This window comes from Halyomorpha halys, unplaced genomic scaffold, assembly GCF_000696795.3.
Source record: "Halyomorpha halys isolate HHAL.00 unplaced genomic scaffold, Hhal_1.1 Scaffold389.1, whole genome shotgun sequence".
In the NCBI taxonomy this organism is placed as follows: Eukaryota; Metazoa; Arthropoda; class Insecta; order Hemiptera; family Pentatomidae; genus Halyomorpha; species Halyomorpha halys.
Window position 1 is genome coordinate 826119 of NW_027109532.1, and position 25116 is coordinate 851234.

Consider the following 25116-nt stretch of genomic DNA (forward strand, 5'->3'; position numbering starts at 1 on the left):
TTAATGGAAAATCTATGACATAAAAAAAATTATAGTAAGGAATCAGATGTAATTTTAAAACGTTTCAGTAATAAATGCCTGAACATTTAAAATATTTTAATTTAACTTAACAATAAAAATGCCGAATGCTTACAGAATGAAACGTCTAAATTTCACAAAAATAAATTTTGTGCGGAAGTATCTTCAAAATAAGATACCTGCTATGGAAGGAATGAAATATGAGATAAAAATAACAATTCCCAGCCGGATCCTGTAGCTCAATAAGGATAAAGAATACTAAAATATTATTTCAAGTTCGGTAGGGAATAAACGACGAAAACCGGAATCATACAAAAATAGCTAAAAAATTTACTAGTTTAAGCTAGTGAGGAAGGGCATTTGTTAAATAATTCTATAACAAAAAACTACGTAAATAATTGACCAATGTTACTAATTATAATTGACAAAAAGGATCCGAGAACATATAATCGTAACTAATACGAAACCAAACTTCTTCCAAAGAGCTATAAACTATTTACACTAACTTTTACAAACCGAATCACGGAATGTGCTAGGAAAAACTTTCTAGAACTATTTATACTCAGGTTGAATCGATAAGGAATTCAACAAATAATATCCAGTCGGAAAATACCAGGCTTTAGAATGCAGCCCTTAGAATAAAAAAATTAAGTCCACCATTTTCAAAGAACCAACAAAACAATCGACCTGCTATAGTTTGCTCATGGTCTCAACTGGTCTTAACATAGGATCATGTGGTCTCAACTTAAGATCATGTGGTTTCAACTGGTCTTAAATTAGGATCATGTGGTCTCAACTTAAGATCATGTGGTCTCACCTGGTCTTAACTTTAGATCATGTGATTTCAACTGGTCTTAAATTAGGATCATGTGGTCTCAACTTGAACGAGTTAAATTTGAAACCATATGATACTCAATAATATTTCATTTAGGACTACAATATGACATTAGGAAGGTAATGCATGAAAGAAAGGGTTGAAATTGAGGTATTGAAGATTACTTATAACATTTCAAATGTTAAGGCATCCCATTACTGAATCGTCGTAATATTACACCCGATTCCTTACTATAATTTTTTTTATATCATAGATTTTCCTTTATATATATAGTTTTTGATTTAAACAATTTGCTTTCGATTATTGAATTATTTTTTATTAACTAGGGCCCGCTATAAGATCTTGCATTTATTAACACTTTTTACCCATCTACTCCGTTATACATTTGATTTCGTTTTTTAATCTGATAGTTCGATTGTATCCAAATTTTTTAGATCCCGTTTTCATTTTTATTGTAGTATAAACCTTTTTTATAGATTACGTTTATACATATAAGAAGGGTAAAATAGAGACATTTGAAAACAAAATGTGATATATAGAATAAATTTCCAAAATTTTCACTAAATGTGTATTTTGTGAAACCTCTAAAAAAGTTAACTAATCTGGTTTTAAGGTGAAAATAATAAGAAATATATGAAGGTAACACAACTGGCTCATCATAGCATAATGAAAAATCATAGATTCGGTTTTAACAATGCCTTTATTCTAAAAAATGAAAAAAAAAAACAACATAAAATAGAATACTGAATGAAGCTTGTATGAAATATATTCATTTTCCAATCTCAGGTTTTTAATATTTCTCTATTTAAATATGTATCTTAAAGTCTCTTCTTCACGTTTTAAGTAAATATTTCAAATGTAATATAGGACCGTTGCTCCTTGGGGGTCTTAGTGGTGTGGGTCCGGCCTAGAAGGATTGCCTTTTTTTTTTTGTATGATCTCTTGTGAGATTGTGACATGTTGTACATCGATCAATCTTCTTGCTATAACTGTCTGTTTGAAAAGTCAGATTGTGAAGCTACCACGGAGGGCGGGAGTGGCGGGTTTCAAGCCGTTTTTTTTATCTCAGGCGCTTTTTAAATATTGCTCGATTAATCTTAAAGCCTCCTCTTCCCGTTTTAAGCAAATATTTCAAAAGGATACAGACAAAATTGATTGGAAAAAAAACCTGCATATAAATTATACTGAAATAATAAACAAATTACAGCTACTATATTCTCTTATTAATTGTATTTGATTAATTAATCATAAACAATTATTATTTGTCTTTAATTAACAAGGAAATATAGTAACTGTAATTTGTTAATTATTTCATTAAAATTTATATTCATGCTTATATAATTTATATCAATTTTGTAACTAATTGTATCCTTATGTTACAACTACTACATTACCTTATAAATGAAAGACAATCTTAAAATATTAAATAAAATTAGAAAAACTGTTAATAATATTTTTCATAAATAAAAACGATAAAAGATATTAAGCACTAATATAGCTGCAGAGTGGTGGAATTAACGAGATTTTTTTTATTTAACGTAGTTCCTTTCTATTAATATTTAACTATTTTTAAACTATTATTAGTTAAGGGTAAGATTCCAGTTGAGTCTAATAGTGAAATAAAATAATTAAAGGTTTCAATATTAATTAAACAAAATAAAATAAAAACTATAAAAATAATTCCAGATTATAGCTTCCTAAATTGCAATACAATTGGTAGTAACTTTACAATGTTTATTGCACCATAATAATAATACAGACAATATTTTTTCATCATACCTTTTTTTTTAGTCTATGATTCGTAAAATCTATAAATAAAGAGAGATAAATGCTTTATTCATCCATGCTGGCCAAATACATCGGGTAGCTACATTACACAGCATACTAATCAATCCGTGATCGGGCATATATAAATTATATATATTTACATGATATAATAAAAAAGAAAGAAAACAGTTTTCTTAATAAAATAATAAAAGCTTCGAGAAATAGCGTCTCCTGATTTTAAATATTAAAGGTAAAAGCAAAAATTTTTATTTATACTCGTGTATTAATGTTTCGTTCCAACCACTTGCTAGAACATTATGTATCCCACAAGGTTGGAGGTGTTTAGTATATGCAAAGAAAATAGCTCCTCTAAAAAGAAATTAAAGCCACAAATTATTTTTTAAAAATGGTAGGAAAGGCACGAAAATTCTCAGCCATTAAAATAATAGTTCTTTGTGTTAAAAATAAAAAATTTCAATGACTTTTAGGTGTGTTCCCGAGTGAGTGAGGACGTCATCAAAAGAGCTTGAACTAGGTTAATTTAATCTCGCTTTGTTATAAGTGAAAAAGACCAGACTGTGCCCTTTTTCCTTCTACCCACAGGTAACTTCGTAAAGCTGCGAGTTTTCGGGTGAAATTAATCCTGTTTTTTTTTTTTATTTCATTTTTATTAGATTATAATTCCAACACCCTGACCAAATTGTTTTTTGATTAAAATTTCATTATGGAACATTTTTAACGGTTAATTACTTTTTTTTTAATTACAGCCACAATTACAAAAAATATTTAAAAAAGAAAAGAAAAAAAAATGAATGACTCTTTAAAACATGTATGAAATTAAAATCGATCTTTATTCTGGGACACGTGGTGCCCTAGAAATAACAATTTGGAATAGTTTTAGTAGCTTTTGTCTGGCTACATTAACGTTTGGACATAATTATGTGAATCTATTACAATATTTAAACTAAATAAAATAAGAAAAAATACATATTTATCCATGCTTATATAGTTTCCTATTATTCCCAAGTTCACGGAAGTTTGATAGTCTAAGAGAAGAACATATAGTTTGTGTTTGAATGAAGTTAAGGAGGAAGCTTTACGGATAGATATGGGTAATGAGGTAGTTCGGACAGCAAAGGAGTTTTCAAAGGAGGCAGTTCTATCTAGGTAGGGATATAAAGATCGGTAGGTTGGGTTCTTGTGCTTAGTAGGTTAATGGATAAACGTAGGGTGAGGAGGTCAATGATATAGGAAGGGTTTTTTTGTTAGTAGGGATTGGAATATAAATTTACCAAGGAGGTATTATTTTCGGATACTGGGACTTTCAGCTTTGCTCGGAATAGTAATGTGAGATATAAGAACGCCTGGGAATACCGAAAATGAGTCTTATAAAGCAGTTCATTAGTCTTTTTTCTTTTTTCTTCATTGAACAAAAATTCAATGTATAGTCCTCCATTCACTAGGCATCCGTAGTCGAAACATGGAAGAATAATGGAAGATACGAGAATGTAACGGGTACTTCAAGGAAATTAATCACTGGATCTCAGGATCTGTTTAATATGGTCGAGTCATGGAACCGGCGGTAGATTTATTTTTTTACCATATTTCTGGTCATTTCTGACCGAGGGTTAACCTACCCTTACCGGTCGAGTTTCAAAATCAAAGTTACTCTGCACCGGCCGTGATCGAATCGGCACCTACTGTCTACCGTCGCCTACGACTAACTCTGGCTGTAGACATAATTAGTATTTAGCGAGAACGTTTTGTACAGGTTCCTGAGAGTATACCAAAACTGACCTATGAACCTTGAGCTACCCCTATGTTATCCTCAACGTCCAAGTCCAATGTTCTGAAAGACAAATTATCTTTGCTAGGCATTGGTAGCCCGTAGTTGGCAAGACACTGCGTCCTGTATAGTTTTATTTGTTCTATTTTAACTTTATATATTCTGTTAATTATTGATGTTTATTTTTTATCTTCATAATTCATAATTATAATCATGCTTATGATGGTTTATAATTTCATTTTTATTTTGGACCTTAATGTTCCATACGTAGCCGATCTAGCCCGAATCAGATATCACTCCTTCCATTATAAACTCCCTTACCACCCAAACCCACTAGTTTCTAACCTTGCTTCCTCATCCATTCCTGACAATCCTCCGAGGCGCCTGAAAAGAAGATGGCCTCGAGACATTCTAATGTAAAAACGTTATTAGAGTGCTAGGTAGTTTCTTTACACACCTGTATCATTCCATTATTATCTTACGGCAAATTTACTAAATGTATTCTTATGTACAGTTGTAAATTTCAATAAAGATATAAAAAATTTTTTTTTGAAAATTTTGTATTTTCTCTCAGGCTCTAAAGCTTTATTCTGACACCTGTAATATTATTCTAAAGGGATCAGTCCAGGATAAATAAAGAACATAATTATTATTATTACCATGAAGCGTCCAACGTTGGAAGGTGTTCAATAGCATATTTTCTAGCTTCCTAGCTACTTCTCTTGCTTTGGGTTTCAATTTTTTTTTTTTAATTCTGTCTAAAAATATAAATTTATTACAAATACGAACCCCATTTCGATAGCGGGCCCGTACTCATTAGACCTACTTCTTAAAATTTATTTTCACGAACCTATGTATATAATATAGTTGTAAGGAGGCATAACTTAGTGGTGAAAAAAAATTGAAATCATAGTTTTCAAAGGAAATACATGTTATGGCCCCTTGATTTCGAATAAACTAGTCTCGCGAAGGGGCCTATGAGTCGAAAAAAGGAAAATTGATATTACATATTTAAAGGAAAAACGTTTTAGATAAATTCGTTCAATATTTCATCAAGAAGATGGCCACGGGACCTTCTAATTTAAATTAATGTTTGAAGTACCACCAATGGGTGGTTCCTTCCCATGATTTTCAAATGTACAGTTGTAAATTACATTAAATAAATAATTAAAAAAAAAAATATTTCATCATATCCATTTTCTTAAAACATTCGTGTATTGATCTCATTTTCAGCAGTATTTAGCATTAAAACAGATGTTATATATTTAAGGTATTTACAAAAGTAGTCGCGTGATGATCAATGAGCTTTTAATTCGATACTTCTTGGTAGAGAGAAAACCAAAACACTGGCAGATGGCTGTCATTAGTCGAAAAGGATATTACAAACGAAGGGTACTGAGGATTCAACAAACACTAGCCACACTCACAATTGTTCCTTTGGTATCTCCCAGATGACATAGGACTACTCCAGTGTTAAAGAGATCACTCCAGTACTAAAATAACAAATAAATTTTGTTACTCTATTAGAACAATTTCACTTTCTACGACTTCTATGCATATCTATTTTCAGAAAATCGATAGTTTAAAAATTATTCCCTTTCTAAAATAAACGGTTGAATTGAGACGTTGTGAAAATTGTTCAGCCCCAAGTGGGATTTGAAACCTAACATTTTAGGTTCTAACTTTTATTGTGAAGGATATAATATAAACTTATTCCTACCTCTCCCACATCCACTAATAGATGACATTTCCGGAGGTTAAATCTGGTTTAGACACTAAACCATTAGAAATTATTGCTCAAATTATTATTAAACTAAACTCTTGATAATTTTTTCTTTTCGTTACTAAAATTATTGTTAACTATACTTAAAAGTTTAATTTTATTATTATAATAATAATAGTATTTTTTATGAATCATTTTACATTATATCAATGTATTTAAAAAAAATATTTGTGAATGCATGTTAATAATGAAATAAAATAATAATAAAAAAACTTGTTTGAATTAAAAATATTTATTCTTGATTGAAACATTAGGGCAGTTAAAATTTATTATAGAATTCATAACAAGAAATTCATGTATTTTTGGCAGGTAATAAAATTTACAGAAAATAGATCCAATAAAGGGTATTTTCCTTCATTTAATAAAAATTGAATTTATAGGTTCCATAAATTTATTGATGGAGCAATAATGAAGGTTTAAGTCCCTAAAACTATTGTGAAATTTCAGGTTGAGTTCCTCCACACCAAGAGGACAATACCCTATCTATTTTTAGTCCTCCTGCACTCTGTCAGTTACTCCCAGTCGAACTAACATCTATTCTCTTTAGGCTTTTGGATTATAGAATTGACACGTTAACCTTAAGGTTCAGGTTGTGTAGCTAAGAGTTTAATCAAAATCTCCACTCGCGTCATAAGTATCGTGGGATAATTCTTACGGAAATTTCGTTTCTAAAAATTCATGTTTTTAGGTATGTTTGCCTTGTTAGTAAATAATTCTATGCAGTTTACATTCCCAATGAGTCTTCTTTAGCTCGGGTTATATCATTGAATCGTTAAATTTTTTGCACCTGCTCTGACGTATAGCTATAAATCATGATCAGCGAAGTGAATTTGCCAATCAATATAAATACGTATTGGTAAATAGTACGGAATTGGTAATAACTATGAACTTTTCCGTATTTGTTGATAATGGAAATTATTTTCTCGTAATTTTACTATAAGTATCTTATAACGTGAAATGGATCAGATCTTCTGATCAATTTATTTATAAAACAGGTTTTGTTTTACCATCTTATGACTGTGACTATTCATTAATATATTTATTTTGTTATTTATATGTTCATTACATGAGATGTGATCACACATATTATCTTCATACTGCAGCTACAATTTAAAAACAAAGTTGATATTCCTTCATCAACAAACTAGTCAATTTTGTCTATACTTTTTTTCTATTTATTTATTAATAAAAAAAAATGTATAGGAAATGTGATATTAGTTCTATTACAGTGGCATGGTACAGACTTCTGGAGAAACTACCATTGGTGGCACTCCAATAACCTTTCTAAATTAGTCGGTTTCGAGGCCATCTTCTTTTCAGGCCCCTCGGAGGTATGTCATGAATAGAAGAGGGAGCAAGGTTAGAAACTAGTAGGTTTGGGTTGTTAGAGAGCCTTAGAATAGAAGGATTGATGTCTGGTTCGGGCTAGATCAGCTACATATGGTCTTTATGGAAAATACTGTCGTCAGCTATTTTATCATTATTATCATCAACTATGTCGAATCTGGGTTTTCAATTATATATTTGTCCACCTTCAAGAAATTTCCCATGTTCACTGGCAATTGAAAATGTAACCTTGAGTCTTGTTGTGGCATATCATAATTTTCTCTAATGGCAATTCTTAGGACTCGTTATTTCTATATCTATACTATTAACTAAAATTCAACTATTTATTAAATTAATTTAACAGATTATATAAAACATATTCCTATTTCGTTGGCCTAGCAATTTTTTTAAATGGATTTTTCGTTAATCATCCTTCTTGCGTTATTCATGATCACTAATGGTAAAGTTTGGTTGAATAATTTAATTCTTTGTAATTGTTAAAAGGAAGTTCGTGATTTCCAGACGAAGTTTATCTTTAAATTGATATTTCATATTGATAAATATATTGATACCCTCTATCGCATTGATATACAAGGAAAATAAACTATCCCATATCTACAATGTCATAATTATGTCTGTGTATATTTTATTTACAGTTTTATATAAATAAGGTGTCAACTATATGTATAAAAATATTAAATGAATTTATTTAATTTTTCCTGAGACAAGAAATAATAATACCAAATATACTGCTTAAATATTTACTTAATTATTAATATTTGTAGTCAGTAGAAAGTCGCCCAAACCTCTTGTTTTGTTGTAGTTAAAAATATGGCGAGATGATACGTATACTTTTTAATATATCATATATATTTAAGCAACAAGATATTAATAACAATTGTTTTCTCCAAATTTTTTAAGCATTATCAAGAATTTAGGTCAAATTATGATGATATTGAAAAAGAAATTGAGTGAAATTTGTTCATCTATTTCAGATGTTAGTTAGTACTTTGTAAAAACTTTTATATGGAGACTATTAAAAATATGCAAAATACGGCATATTACAAGATTAAGGGTTTGTTTTAATTTCTAATTGTATAAATATACTATTTAGGAGTCCTCTAAAACATTACACCATTAATACAGGTTTATTACCTTAGTTTCTTAAATTTTTTTATTTATTTATAAATGTTATCTTTTGGTGTCCTTAACAATTTAAAACAAGTTACTATTACACTCCCTCACAAATTTAAATTACAATATTATGTATTTTTTGTATAATTTATATTTTTAACATACAAAATTTTTTTATAAAAAGAAAAAAATGAGACTGTCAAATTTAATAAACCTGAATTAATGGCAACAATTAAAACAGTCTACTGATAATAAAATAAATTATAATATTTTGTATACATTTTTTATAAAGCTTCGTGTAATAAAGGGAAACGTTATTTTAGTTTCGTATCATTAATTCTGAATTATATCGATTTTTTTCAAACAATACCTCTTAATAAATCGTATTTTAACTTTTTCATACCTTAACATCCCATTCGTTGCAGATTTGGCCCTAAACAGATATGTGTCTTTTCATTCCAAACTCCTTACCCATCCTAACCCACTAATTCTTAATCTCTCATCCTTAACAATCCCTGATAATCCTCCGAGGCGTCTGAAAAGAAGATGGCCACGGGACCTTCTAATTTAAATTAATGCTTGAAGTACCATCAATGGGTGGTTCCTTCCCAAGATTTTCAAGTGTAAATTAAACATTCCTCATATTTACTTATTGTATTTATTATTTTGTACAGATGTACAGAAAAAAAAGAAGCTTTTTCATAATTTCACCCAAATTATTGAAAATTCTTTACAGAATGGTGGAAAAAACATGATGTTTTATTGCTTAATATGTATAAAAACATGAATTAAAAATAAAATAAAAAGGTATACAACTTTTAGATAAAAGAACTGATTGTCTAAAAGATTTGACTTTGGTTTTCTATTGTAAATTAGTTATTTATTTTAAGGTTTAAATTATTTTTATCTTCTAAAAAGTGCTTAAATCTATCCAGCAACCAACCGGGAATTTAAATCAAACGAGAGTTACAATTAAGATCTGATACGTTGGAGCTTAATTAGACAATAAATTATGAACGGGGGCTGAAGTGCCCTCTTTGTAACCTTAATCAAGTCGAGGATGTTAATTAAGTAATTTATCGGGTTTTCTTCATTATCAACATTAGGGAGGAATTCAACTTTTCGTTTAAAATAAAATTAGGTTGTAATGTTTAGGTAAGTTTTGATGAATTTTGAAAACTATAAACAAATCCATAAATCATAGATAGTTATAAAAAAAAAGTTCTTTAATAACTAAGTCACGTCCTGAATAAATTGTCTGACTGGGTTTAAATGAACAATTTTTAAAATGGCTTCCTATAAAGTACCGTTAATTTCATTTTTTTTTTTTTTAAATAACTATGTCCGGGAATAAATATAGTGATATAATATATCACTGGAAAGCCAAATATTTTATATATAGAGAGAGTGAAAAATACATATTAATTAACTAAAGTTAGGAACAATTTTTTTTTCTTATATTTTAAATGAATATGTCAATCATATTGTATCCTACGTCAAATTTTATTTTTAAAAACGTATATATATATATATAATTGGTATTCCATCAAAATTGTGTAAAATTCCTAAAAGTTAAGCATACATTGTTGTAAAAGCGATCCCTATTTAAATATGCCATATGTTAAAAAGTGTTTGGGTTAGATATGTTTAAATTAACTTAAAGGTGTATAAACATTTATATTTTTCAATATAAATGTCATTGGTATAATATATTATTCATATTGGGTCAATTATACAAATGTTATTGTATTTTTATTATTATAAATATATCTCTTTGTATGCCAGAGTTGTTTTATTCGCTGTCCATTGAATCTAGGAACGTAGTCCGCTGGTAGCAACTCAAGTAATTTATTAAAACTATTGTTATTTATAGTGAGGATTAATAGTTATTTTTATTAAATGACCTATTATTGAGTTGTGAATAGTCCATGAGAGCTATATAAGAGCTAGGCCTCAGCGCCTTGCTCTAAGAGAGAAGAATGGCATAGCTCTGGCTTGATATCGACCCAAGTGGGATCGAACTAGCGACCTTGATGGCGATACAGTGCAGTCCAAGACCTCAATGCCCTCATCCACAAAAAATTTAATGTTTCTGCACATTTTACGTTTGTTTCATACATTAAATGTTATAACGGTAATATAATATTATTTTAATATTCAAACAGTGTAACAAACACGTCATCAAATATGTTTAGAACTGTTTCATAATATTAACAATACCAAACTCTGCAAATTTTGGAAATAAAAAAAATTAATTATTTTACTAATACATTATATATCAATTTATTATTTGAGAGTAGGTAATTTAAATAAAAAACAATAATATCCTCTGATCTTTATTTCTCATTTAATTTATTTTTCTCCGGCGTTTCAGCCATCAGGTCTTCATCAAGGAGAAACTAAAACTTTTCATATTTTTACAATCATTTCAATCAACACTTAACACTATATTTCTACTATAGGGGTATTCATGATGATTTTGTGTTAAATTTAAAACGTTTTACCATGTTAAATGTTATAAGTGTTGGATTGTGAACTGCCCTATTTAAAGTCTTGTTAAATGCATAAGAGCTCCTAGCGGATTTTCTGAGCAATTTGTTTTATAACCTTTCCTTCCAAAACTTCATTTTATCGTTTACTTTTAAGTTTTAATTATAGTAATTTATTACGACATGCCTAAAGTGGAAGTTGTTTGAAAGTATGTCCACTCAGTGCCTTGTTGATGTTCTAACTTGAGAGGAAGAGAATCATGATGATCTAATTAACAACTGTCATTACATCATAATTATTGTCTTACAATGCTTTATTAGTTATAAAAACATCCAAAACAATACCAAGACAATCAAAACACAAACTACAAGCAAGTAAACTAACAAATTGGAGATGAGCTCAGCTGGTCTGTTGTTCAGTCATTCTATCATTCTACATTTAACAGACTCTCAACCATTTTATATATTATATCGTTTTAAAATGGCAAAAGAAGGAAATATTTCTCTATTTAACATGAGTTTTCCCATTTAACATGTTAAACTAAAGATCATGAATACCCCTTCCGAGTATTTAATTTTTTTCCTGTTACAGGCTACTATGGCCAAGTCTTTTGAAAGAAAATATATTAATCAATTAATAGCACATTTTACTTTGATAAATTTCTAAAAAAAACAAAAAACAAATTGGTTCTTTACATCCAAATATTTACTATTTCTTCATATTAATTATTTAACAGTTTTCATTTTTACAATATTAGCAAATTTACACTCTAATAAAACACCTACCTTCATTACGTTAGGCCTCCTGTTATCAACAATTTTTAGTGCTAATATATTTCATCTTTCTTTTGTATCAATTTAATTAATACTTTTCCCAATTTCTATTTCTAAAATAATATAATTTTGTGAAACAAAAAATTTTGTTTTTTTATTTTGTAAGGTTATATTCATTTAATATTTAAAATTTTTCATTTGAACAATTATTTCAGAATGATGGTGGTTTAAGCTATTTGAATCTGATTTAAAATTGACTGTACAATTAATATTTTCAGAAATTTCTCTTCCAAAAATATTATCTTCCTTGTATAATACTTCTATATTTGAAAATAAAAATTATATTTATGATGTTTTCTTTGGGTCCTCTTCCATGTTTTAATGTTATTATGTTGGTACATTCTTTCTTTAAAAAAATAAAAGAGTTAATACTTAAAACATCAAAAGACCAATTTTATTGTATGTTCTGCTTTATCGTTGCTTTGATAGTCCGTTTCATTAACACTAGAAGAACGGACGGGATCAAATGACCTATTGAAAAAATATTTTTTCCGTTACTTTTAAATTAGTATTGTCATATATAACTTACTGGCTTTATTTTTTTTATTTTAATCCAAAGTTTTAAAATGCCTAAAAATTGAAAAAAAATTATATTATTAGCATAAACAGATAAAATACCTTAACACTATTTGAAGATATTTTTATTAATTATTCAGTTTAACGACTCCATTTTTTCTTTACTTTGAAATATTAGGATCTGTAATATACTTTTAGAAAATGGCTACAGAGATAGCATCGACACTATATTTATTGTGACATAAATTAAATTACAACAAAATAACATAGGAAAGTAGAAATAAAAATTAGACTTGGAGTAATATAATATCTTGAACACATTGGGTCGACTTTTATTTCTCTGGCGGTCCCACGAAATGGAAACTTGGACCTCCCCCATACTATGGCTAGAATAGGATACCTCTGGATGACTCCCTTCTCCCACCCCTGTATGTCAGAAATGACCAGGATATAAATATAAAAATATAAAAGGTACCAAAACGAAACCACTTTATAGAATATTTATATGATTAGTACTATTTTATTTATAAACATTTCAGGTACATTTTTTTATGATTATTGGTTTTTTTTTTGGTTTTTTTATCCTTATTAAACTGATTTTTGTTTTTTCATTGCAGTGTACACCTACTGATCTTACAACACGTAGTAATCGAACTAAATCTAAAAATCAAAACATAATTATTGAAGTCTTTCGGGTATGTATTATTATTTCTAATGGCAGAAATAAAAATATAATTATTTTTAAAAATTATGAAATAGATAATACTTTCTAAAACAAAAGTAGGGAGGTATAACCATCTATTTTTAGAACCAATATTAAAAATATTTTTGTCCACTGTCACCTATAAGATATATTAGATAAGTTTGAACTGTACCAATTTTTATTACTGGTATTTCCACTAAATATCGACGATTTAAACAACAACATTATTTTACTTTTCACATTAAAGGAAAATCCCTTCTGATATTTAAAAATTAAGATTTAAATTACTCTGAAAATAATTGATAAATATAAAAGAAAAGAAAATTTTAATTTGATTTTTATGTTTTATGTGAGGTAAGTTTAAATGAAATCATTAGTTAAAAAATCTCATTCGACCCTCAATCTATGATATGAAGGCAACCTTCGTTAGGTTTGTACATTTCCCTACATACATTACATTTCCCTCATATCACAGTTATTTTACTTACTGATCTTTGTGCTGACCTAATTATTTTTTTTAAAAGAATATATGTAATATTTTTTAAACGAATTATTCGACATTAAAATATTTATCTCAGAGCCACACTTCCACTCCAAACACTTCTAGACCGATTTCGCCCCACACGCAAGAATATGGATTTTAAGGTTTCACCATTCCATGATATGGCTTAGGACTGTACTCGTTGAAATAAAACATTTCGATGGAGTATTACGTAATAGTAGTATACTTTTGTGATATGTATTATTGCGACTGAATTTTATCTCTGCTGTTGACAACTCAGTTCTTTTGGAGATGCATACCATTTTAAAATCTTTTGTAGATTTAAACGAGCTCATGTCCTGCCATTTTTTTTATTGGAATTTACCTGGGTATTGTATAGTTTATTGTAAAATTTGATACGTATTATATGAATATTTTACGGACATGAACCAACAATAATTGGTGTTTTAAAAACCTTAATTAATCTTTAACAACTCTTTTAATATTTGCTTTTATGACTGCTAAATCTCGGTTTGTTTAAGACTTTGTAGGATGCTGTTATGCATAGAAGAGGTTCACTCATCCTCTTGAAGAAGTAGAGAAGTTAATTAACTAAATGAGTAGCATTATAGAACGCTCAATATAATATATATTATATGTAATAATGAATATATAATTATTGTATAGGGTTGTTTTTTCCTTTAAAAAAAATTTAATATTATTATTTTTTTGAATTTATTAATAAAATGTATAAGTTTGGTTCAAGTTTATATTATGAAGTTTATTTATTTTTAGATGCTCTTTTATAATTCAACTAACCAAGTGAAAATGGGCGTAGAAAGGAGTTTAATTTCTTTTTTATCAGTCTTTAAATTTATTTTAAGGCTAATTACCCTATGAAGAAGTACTTGTTACAAAATTTAACTGAGTACTAAGTATTAATATTTTTCAAATCTACAATGTTTTTATTCAAGTAGAATGTTGTTTTTTTATTATTGCAGTTATGGAGAATCTGTAGGAGTATGACAGCTCTTTTCGAAACTTTGAACTATAAAATGCTTTAATGGAGTTCCATTTCTTTGTAGTTCTATTATAATAAAGTTCCTCAAAACTTATCGAATGACTCACGGAGTATTTTAATACTAATAAAACATTTATTGTCCCACTTCTCCGATAATTAAAATTAGACACGCCCCATAAAAATTCTATTACATTAGATTTATAGATGGTGTTGCTCGGTATTAAATGAATTGTAAATCAGTGAATGAAGCCTATTATTTAGTCCATTTTAAGTATTATAACATTTTATAAACATTTATTATATATTATAAATCTATAACGTCATAATTCAAAGATAAACTTTATTTGGTTAGTATGGTTTCATTAAAACAGTTAAAACCACGGAATATAATACGGAAATACTATAAGATAAAAATGATTGAAGCGTCCTCAATTTTTAGTAACAATAATACTATATAATATTATTTATATTTATAAATTCTGATCAAATTTTCTTTAAAATTATTTTACAACAAAATCTAATGAACGTATGAATCCGACCCGAAGAGATCGGGCGGCTTCGGCTTTTTCCGTTTCTTACTTTTAAACTTTTTTTTCTCTTCTAATTACCTAACAAATTCTTTAATACTTTGTATTTATCCATTGCATATTATTGCCAACAATGAAAATTGGTTATTTATTTCGAATAATCAAACTCAAAGGTACTTTAGATAAAGATTTTTTCGAACTTAGTCATTTACGCCTTGTTGAACTATTTTAATGAGGATATGACTTATCTGATATTAAAGATCATTTAATTGTTCCCGATTTACCGTGTTTAATCAAAATCCTAAAAAAAAAATGTATTTTTTAAAGTAGCTCTTCCGGATGGTCGATTTGAACGAAAAGGTTCTGTAACATTCCAGACATGCTTGTGCTCTAAATATGTTATTTCAGTACCGAACAAGATTTCGTTTTTTTAACTAAGCTGTGACTCTCACTCATAACATTTTGGGAAAGTTGGTTATTAGGGCTCAGGGGACATCAAGACGTATATTTCCATTGGAATTAGAATTGTAAAATTCAGTATGTATACAGAATTGTAAAATGTAAAAGTAAAAGTAAAAAAAATATTTAAAGATATCATTATGGCTATCAAATATATTATCTCGCTTGATAGAATTATTTTAAATATTTTATTTTATAGAGCGGTTGACTAACGCTATATTGATAATGTTGACACTATCCCCATTACTTGTGTATATAAATCATTTGCCTAAAAATATCACTTAACGTGACCTAATTGTTGTAAAAATATTTACAACAAATAAATATATAGTTTGTATTTTATACGGCCACAAGTATTTCTGTAACATTGCGGCCTTTTTAGATATTTTTGGCCGCCTTAAGTAGCCTGTTTTACATCTCGCTATCTTGGGCCTCCGTTTACCGTTTTACTGGATTTAGCTTTGTAGTATACTGTGGATAAATATTATTATTAATATTCATATATATATACGTGTGTATGTGTAAAAAAAATTTTTTTTCAGAGTTACACAGGTTGATTTTAAATATATTGTTAATTTATTTTGTGTAGTTTTATTTTATTATTACTTTACTAAATTTATTTTGTTCATTACTTATTTATTCTTTTCATAATTTTTGTAACATTGAGTACTCTTCACAGAGAAAAAATTGCATCGAAATCTAATAAACGAAAAATAAAATTAATTCCTAATAGACTTACATAAAAGTTATAATTTTTCATTTAATTCCATTTGTTGACTGTGCTTTGAATTGGGCTTAGAAGTTCCAGACTTCAATTAGTATTTTTAAAAATAATTAAACTAAAGCACAAAATAAACTTCTCTATTTCGAAAATCACGCAAACGGTAATAATATATATATTTGTGTGTAGGTACTGGATGTTTTTTAAGTATCTCAGTCGTAAAGGATACATACAAAGTATTTATAGTAATAAAGTTTAGATTTTTTTTAATTATTTGTATTTGAAACAAAAAATAAAGTTAACTTCTTGTTAAACCAGACTCTTCCCCCTACCCCTGGAGGTATCAGTTGATTTTATAAAACTAATTAATTTATTTTATAAAAAAGTAAAATAAATATGGCACGTGTAATTAAATTTATAAAATTTTAAATTATTATAACCTCAATTGATTTAGTTATAGATATCAATGTGCAGAAGAAGATTGGGCTATTGTTGAATATCGGAAAGGAACCTGCTAAAAGCAGTTTGGCTATCGTTTTGTTAAAAACAACGCTTTTGGCACATGGCTCTCTCAAATTAATGTAGTCTACCAGTCTGGCCTAAACTTGGTCTATCTTGGTCCCTTTCTTAGAACTGTTAGATTCTAATCTTCTTTAACTGTATAATCTTCTAAAAAGTTGTGTATTTTTTTTCCTGTTACATTAGTAATAGCATTTTTTTCTATTTTTAGAAACCTTAGAATATATATTAATACATGTGATATAAAAAACAAAAGTCACTTATAAAATATAAGCAACTAGCCGTCTGGATTATCTTATGCTTTGTTTGTATTCTCCGTTACGTCCAATGGCAAATTGGAGTCTTGCAAAATGGTCATTTTTTGTATTTGTATACTTAACTGAAATTTTGTATTTAAGGAAGGTACGTTTCTGGGATGTTAACTTCATCGCTAAAATTAAATTTTATGTCATCGTTTTTTTTTTTGTTTTGTTTTTTAGAGTATTAGACAATTTCACCATTAAATGGTCTTCAGTTTCAGCCAAGTCTTATACACATACTCTGAATGGGTCAATATTTCACAATAGATTTTTTTTTTTAATTAGAAACCATCTCCCATTGCTACTAGAAATAAAAAAATGAATAAATAAAAACTATGAAATAATTTGATAGTAAATTAAAGAAGAAATATTTTCTCAACTTAGAAAAGTAGTAATGTATATAATTTTATCCGTTGGAAAGCCAAAGGTGGTTTTTGAAAAATTAATATCCAATGTATAAATTCGTAGGTTATACAGAGGTACGAACACCGATAACTGAACTCAATTTATAAATAAATCTTCCTACTTTCTTAGATATTGTGGCAATTTTGAATTTTTACTTAATTATAAATGGCAAATTAGTAAAGTAAAGTATTATCGTTGTGAATAACAGTTTTAAAACGAGTGATCGCACCGAGTAATGATTGATCGCACTGCATCAGATTTTTTCAAAATTATATTGATGAATCTTATTATTAGCCTTCTATTTTATTACGTATAATAAAATAATTTAATAATTTTACTGGTATGTAGTTATTCATCATCCCGGCTTGTTTTTGAAATGTGTTTTCCAGTCCCGTCAACTCTTAATATTTCTTCTAAAAGTATACTTTACTTCTACCATATACTTTAAAAACGGATCTCGTTCAGGCTCCTAAAGATAATTGAGTAGAAAATTTATTAAGGAACAGAAGTTATATAAAAAAATATTGAAAACCGCACGTCTCTCCATGCCTCTGGCGGTTGGCCTGGTTTATTTCAAGGTTAAGGATGTAATTGTCAATTTATACTTTTAAAAATTAATAAAATTTTGTCGATTAATCTTTATCCTATCTCGGATATGAATGAATAGTAGGAATAAGACATGAGAAATGCTTCGACTGATAACTGTTTCATTGAACTGTTAAAGAAAGTGCTTGACCTGTAACAGTAACCCACTCTTGGGCGAAACTCGGCATTCGCGACCCAACTCAGTCCTCACAGACCTTTCAATTAGTTTATTTCTCTCTATTGTTAATTATTTCGTAATATAAAAATATTATATTTAGCAGATGGTAAATAAAAGTGTTTTTATTTATTGCTATTTACAACTGTATTTACATACGAATACATTGAGTAAATTTGATTTAAGATTAAAATGGAGTAATACAGGCGTATAGAGAAACTACCCATTGGTAGCACTCTAATTACGTTTTACATTAGCAGGTCTCGTGGCTATCTTCTTTTCAGGCATCTTGGAGGATTGTCTGGAATGGAAGAGAAAGCAAGGTTAGAAACTAGTGGGTTTGGGTGGTTAGGGAGTTTATAATGTAAGAAATGATATCTGGTTCGGGCTAGATCGGTTACATATTAAGTTTATGTATAATTTTATTTGTGACAAAATACGGAGCATTGAGGATTTTAAGGAAGGAAATTGGATTGTTAGGACTGGATACGAGAGGAATTCGAAGGTTTAGTGGAGCCCAAGTTAAATAAACAAAAAATGGAAAAAATATACATATGTTCTGCCTTTGTATGAAAATTCGTATTTAAGAGTTTTTCGATGCACAGAAGATTTTTTTTTCCTCCCTAAAAAATGTTTTATCCCACTTAGTCAGCCAGCCCAATGTTCCAATTATATGTATTCATTATTCATATTATACTTATCTATCAAATATAATATTTCTATTTTTAAATCAGCCTGGTAAAATATATTTTTATATCGTATATTGCTTGGAATATACGATTTTAAAATGATATTAAAAGGCGTCTTTTGGTTTTTGTTGTTTATATTTGTTTAAACATTTAAGCTAATTCTACACGATTGGTATTTTTTTTTAATATTCTATGAAAATACACAAAACAACGAATGGTATACTACAATCGTTTAACCGATCTATATTAATCAGTGAAAAAAATACGAGAATGCAACTGATTAAAAATAAGTTGATTAAAAATTTCTTTATATCAAATATTTGGAACATACTGTGTGTATTCTCAATTTTCTTTTTTATTTTTTGTAATATTTAGGAATTATTTACTTTATTATTCGATTCATAGGCAGTTTCTAGGAAATTTAAATTTGAAAAATATGAATAATAATCCTGACAATTTCTAGTAAATAAATTTTTTCATAAATGGGCAAATAATTTGTGATTTATTATAGAAATGAAGATGAAATAATTATGGACTGAACGCCTAATATCAATGATATATAAAGCTATATATTAGGGACCTGTCCAATTTCCAACCACTCATATTTCTATTTATTTATTATATTTATTCATAATGTTTAGTATTTTAATTTAAATAAATAATTAGCACTATTATTATTATAACCATATACAACGTCAGTCCTCGGATCGTGAAGTTGATTTCATGAAAAGTTATAGAACTCCTAGCTCATTACACTGTATCAATATTTCCTCTTTTTACTACGCCATTTAAAATTTCTTTATGATAGTGTGATCTTTTGTAATGTTTACATTTTTTTTTTTTTTTTTAGTGTGAAATCACGCTCATTCTAGTTTATTATGTTTAACTTATGCAAGAACTGACGTCAGTACAACGCTAATTTTGAAGATTTATAAGCCTGAAGTGGTAATATATCTTTCAAAAATTTTAGAAAGATAAGAGAACATTAAAAAAGAAAAAAAAATTACTTGTTTTTCAAAATAGCTCAAGTAAATATAAATACTTGAAAATCTGTTTCACATGTTAGGACATGATAGAAGTATTTTCTCAGATTCCTAGATGTATGTAGTATGCTTTTATACTTATGTTACCGAGTTTTCAAATTTATGTTTTATTTTTTTAGACGGAATTCACGAAAAAAATGTTTTTACTCTGTCAATAAGATTAACGAAATATACAAAAATAAATAAAAGGGCCTGAATTCACAGTAGTAAGATTTTGGAGTTCTGTAGTAATAGACATTTTAACCAAGCATTTATTCAGAACTCAAAAAATATATTATTTATTTCTGTATTTTCTGTAAAATTTCTGAAAAAACAAAAATATATTTTCAAAATAATTCACTTTTTGAGATATTTCATAAAGATACTAGTTGTATAAAATTTGATTCAACATTATTCTACGAAATATGTATTGTGACATTGCTTATTTATATAAAAAGTATTAGGTGTTTGCATTCTGATTTAAATTGAAGCAGGTACGTGAAAATTTATTCTCAATTAGTACCAAAGAGATCTATTTTTTTTCCAGTATTTTGTCTAAATAAAACTTGAGAAACCGAATAATTTACCTTTATCTGAAAAGAGCTTTAAATAAAAAAGTATTTAAACTTTTAAGAAAATTTTACCGGGGGCCGGTTTGAATTTAAAGCAGTGAAACTAAAATTAAAAAAAAAATATTAATAAATTCAGTTAATTTAAACTTCATTTATTTATTTATTTTTTTAAAAACTTTATTTATTGATAGATATTACAATCTGCCACACCGTTGTGGGCAATAGGTAATAGTGATAAATGATCATATTCATACTATAATAAAATAAAATAAGGATGAAAAATAAATAAATAAATGACAAAAAGTACATAAAAATAAATAAAATCTCTTATACTTTATTAACTCTCCATTACTTTTACTTTTTGTGTTAGGTATTACTTTTTCTAAAACATTTGGCTTCATAACGGTATATTATACATTATACTACTCTTATTTCATGGAAAATATTTATCATTTTATTTCTTTTTAGAATAATTTAAAGTACTAACTTTAGTGGAAGCCGTTAAGAAAATTCGTTCTTTAAGTCCTGTCAATCCACTTCGAAGAAAATATGAGCTGACCGATATTAAATACCATATTATTGTGCATTGGTGTAATGATGTTAATAAAAAAATAAGGGCCTTTTTCGCGGAAATGGTTAAAAAGTTTAAAATCCATAAAATGAAGTGGCAGTCGAATTTAGTGAAAAAGTGTCTCAATTTTATATATATCAAAACAATAAAATTTAAAAATTATTTTAGTTGATACTTTCGATGTTAATATCACTGTAAATATCGTAAATAACTTGTGACATAACACACAATTCAATTTTTATTTTGCACGGTTTGTTTTGTTTTTTCTATTTGACTGCTCCAAATATTTTCTCGAATAAAATCTAAACCTCTGCCAAATCGCTGCTAGGTACAGAACTTGGCTCAAATCGAGATCTCATTGTACCAAGAATAGATGAAGAGAATTGTTATACCAAAGCAGCTCGGAGGAGGGGGGGGGGGGAGTTAGGGCTATAAAACGTCTCCTGCTGTTTCGATTTATTTGTTCCCCCTTCTTTCTGTAACAGATAGTGTTGAGGAAAGTCAAGAATAGTTTATGATATATATTATTATTGTAATTACGATTCCAATAGCTATTAAGTTAGATTACTGAACGCCGCTATTTATTTATTGATTAATTATGTGATGTTAATACTTATTTAATAGGATGAATTAATTCAACTTAATTATAAGATGTGTTAATATATTATCTATTTTTTCTTATGTATTATTATTAATTATTTATTATATTGATTATTACTGAAAACATAATATCGGTTACTATATTTAAATATTTCATCGGTGGTAGTAATATGAAGAAAACCCGATTTATTTATAGGAATGTATGTTTAATATTCTATGTTGAGAAATTTAGATTTTGAACTGGTTTTAGCCATGTAAACTAACTTATCTCTTGTACAAAACCACCATATCAACATCAAAGTAACCCAAACCTACGTAGGGTTAGCAATGCTATATCCGATCCTAAATGGAGAATACAAATTAAATCCAGAAACAACTATTCTTATTTTTAAAACAATTCTCAGGCCACTGCTGATGTATGGCTGTTAAGTCTAGGGAGCGGCAGGGGGAAAAAAATACAATATTTTCAAAATTAAGTCGTAAGAATCGAAGTGGATGCTCCTTGGTTTGTAAGAAACAGCCAATTGCATGGGGTATTACAAGTAGAGACAATAGAGGATTACATCAAAAAAAGGTTCATGAAGTTCCACTCCCAGTTACCTACAACCCGAAGACCTAAGTCCAGGCTGCTACAGAACATCCTGTTATATATTATATATTTATCAGTTCTGCTATTGTATTTTATCTTAATTTTTTTTTTTTTAAATTCACTTTTTTCCATTAGTAGTCAATTATTTATTTTGCTAAATCCATAAATGTCATTGTTTATGCTATTAACTTTTATTTTATCTTTTATTAAAAATTTTAAGAACTTTAATATACTTATTTTATCTTAATTTTTTTTATTTATTACATTGTATATAGTTAGAGGTGTATTTTGTATGAGACTTTAAAAAAAAACGTTAACGCATTAAAGTAATAAAGTTGACCAATATATATGATACGTTGGAGCAGACTATTCCATAAATTCAATTTTCTTTGTTTATGATGTAAGCAAGTCTTCCACTTCCAAAAAAAACAGGACATTGGCTAAATGTTTTCAGACAAAGCCAAAAAAAAAATTATGTAAATTTTCCTGGGCCGTGTTAAGTGTAATATATATACTTAATACATTTACCACTAAAACCCTAATTTCAACGGATTATACAAAAAAATTATAATATAGAAATATCATATAATTATTATATATTATGTGATATAAAAGAAAATTATATAAAAATAAATTTGAGTATATAAATCTCCCCCTCGTCCGACCTGTCTATAATGGAAAATCAGCAATATCTTGAATTAAAATAAATTGATTTATATCCGAGCCAAAAAAAAAAAAAAATTCATTTTTCCGAAGTTTTATTATAAATTATTAGTTATACGATTCAATTTAGGTGAATCAATCATAACGTTCTGTTATTTTCTTCTATTTTACAATTCTTCACATTTTAATGTTTATCCTTTCGTTTTTATGTTATAATTCATCTTAACATTCAATAGATAGGAACCTTTTTTTTGATCCATTCATTAAAAAATTTACAATAGTAGCTACACGGTCTTTATTATAATACGATCCTTGACTAAGCCCTGCATTTATCGTAATATCCCTTTTGTTAGCACTTAAATAAGAAATAGATACTTATCTTCTTTTATGAGCTTACTTCATCTAAAGAGAAACCATCAACTTTATATCTCGACTGATCCTAGTAGTCTTTGTGACTGAGGAGGATTTTTATTTATTTATTTTTTATGATTTATCTAATGCAGGCCATCACTCATCCTAAACTTAGTACATCTATAAAATAGTATATCTAGTAAACAAGAGATATACTATTATAAAATAAATGTATGTATTCTTGGGAAATATATGAATAGAAATGAATAATTATTAATTTTTTTTTCTAAATCTAAGATCACTATTCATTTTTTGTAAAATATTGTTGTAACTACCATTATTACTAATATTATTTAAATATTACTTACATAAATGAAATAATGAATTAGGTATTTTAGCGAGTTAGAGGTTTAGTATATTTTTAGATCTTAAGTTATAAATATTTAAAAAAAAAAAAAAATAATTGAACTGAAATATTAATCAACCGCCATGGTCACGTTTATTTATTAATTCAATGTCTCTATAGTTAGAATACAGATACGCAGCCAGTTAAAAAGAGAGAAATACTTCATCTATGCTGCCTAAATACATCAGGTTGCTCTCTCACACAGCATACTTATCAATCCGTAATCGGACATAAATAAATTACAAATACATGATATAATAAGAAGATATAATAAACAATTTTTTTTCCCTACAGTTTCCTTTTACAATCAATTTTGGTCTATACACCATATTATTAATAAATATTCTAAGGATCGGTTTTGTACTTAAAGGACGATCATTTAATTATCAATAATATAGTTTCTAATAATGCTATTAAATTTAGAACGTGCGATTGTTGGAGTTCTCATTTCATTGCTCCTTCGTATTAATAATCGAGTGTTAGGAAATTACAGCTTTGGTCGTAATGGTGCCCTTCATGGGATATCTGGCCTTAGTAAGTGTTTAGAATTAGTTATTTATCCTCAAGAGGTCGTGATGGCCAAGGAGGAAGAGGTCCCCACAGTGTTTGGCGTGGGTTCGATTCTCTCCTGTAGCAATTACCATTTATCCGATGGAGGTCCCGAAAAATTAATCTGGGCACTATCGCTGCGGTTAGTTCGATATGGTGAATTCTTTTTTGGAAGCCGTCAGAGAAGTTGGCAAAAGTACCGCTTACTATGCTTATCTACCTCAGCATTACCTGTACAAGTACTTAAGGCCCAGTTCCACGAGACATATATTTGTCGTGCAAGTAATATCACAACAGTATGAAAGTGCATATCTGTAGGAGGTGCAATAGTTCTTGTTTGTTACCTGTCTCCTCCCATCCTGGCTACAAGACCAGTTCACTTCTAACCCTCCTTTGTTTTTATGACCTATCTGATCAACAATGTCTCTTCCATAGTAGGTTTCTTTATGGATAAATTATGCGAGAAGCATGCGTTTTTAATATATAAGTTATACTTTTTTGCGTATTGGCTTAGAAATATGCCATTATCGTTCTTTGAATAATGGTTTTTCAATCCTTAAAATAATAGTTCATCTGAATAAATCAGTGTAAGGATTCGGGATAAAACGGTGATCTCCAACCAAGTTATAAAACGGGTAAAAATTACGTTTTATTATAAATGAGTATTCCAACTAAATAATAAATGAGCGGAGGGTTTGATACTGATAACACTGACAGTCCA

The 25116-nt window shown here is 28.1% G+C and overlaps 1 protein-coding gene across 22 annotated transcripts in view; it reads left to right on the forward strand.

The window, feature by feature from the left end:
• The window catches only part of PMCA (plasma membrane calcium-transporting ATPase 3), a 728428-nt gene that overhangs the window by 580645 nt on the left and 122667 nt on the right, over window positions 1-25116 (forward strand). For 4 of the 22 annotated variants that reach the window (XM_067047707.1, XM_067047710.1, XM_014422762.2 and 1 more), the window contains one exon: window positions 13106-13183. The exons of the other annotated variants lie outside the window; for them this stretch is intronic. The gene's annotated coding sequence lies outside the window, so the exon portion shown is untranslated. The remainder of the gene's footprint in view (window positions 1-13105; window positions 13184-25116) is intronic. 22 annotated transcript variants of the gene reach the window in all.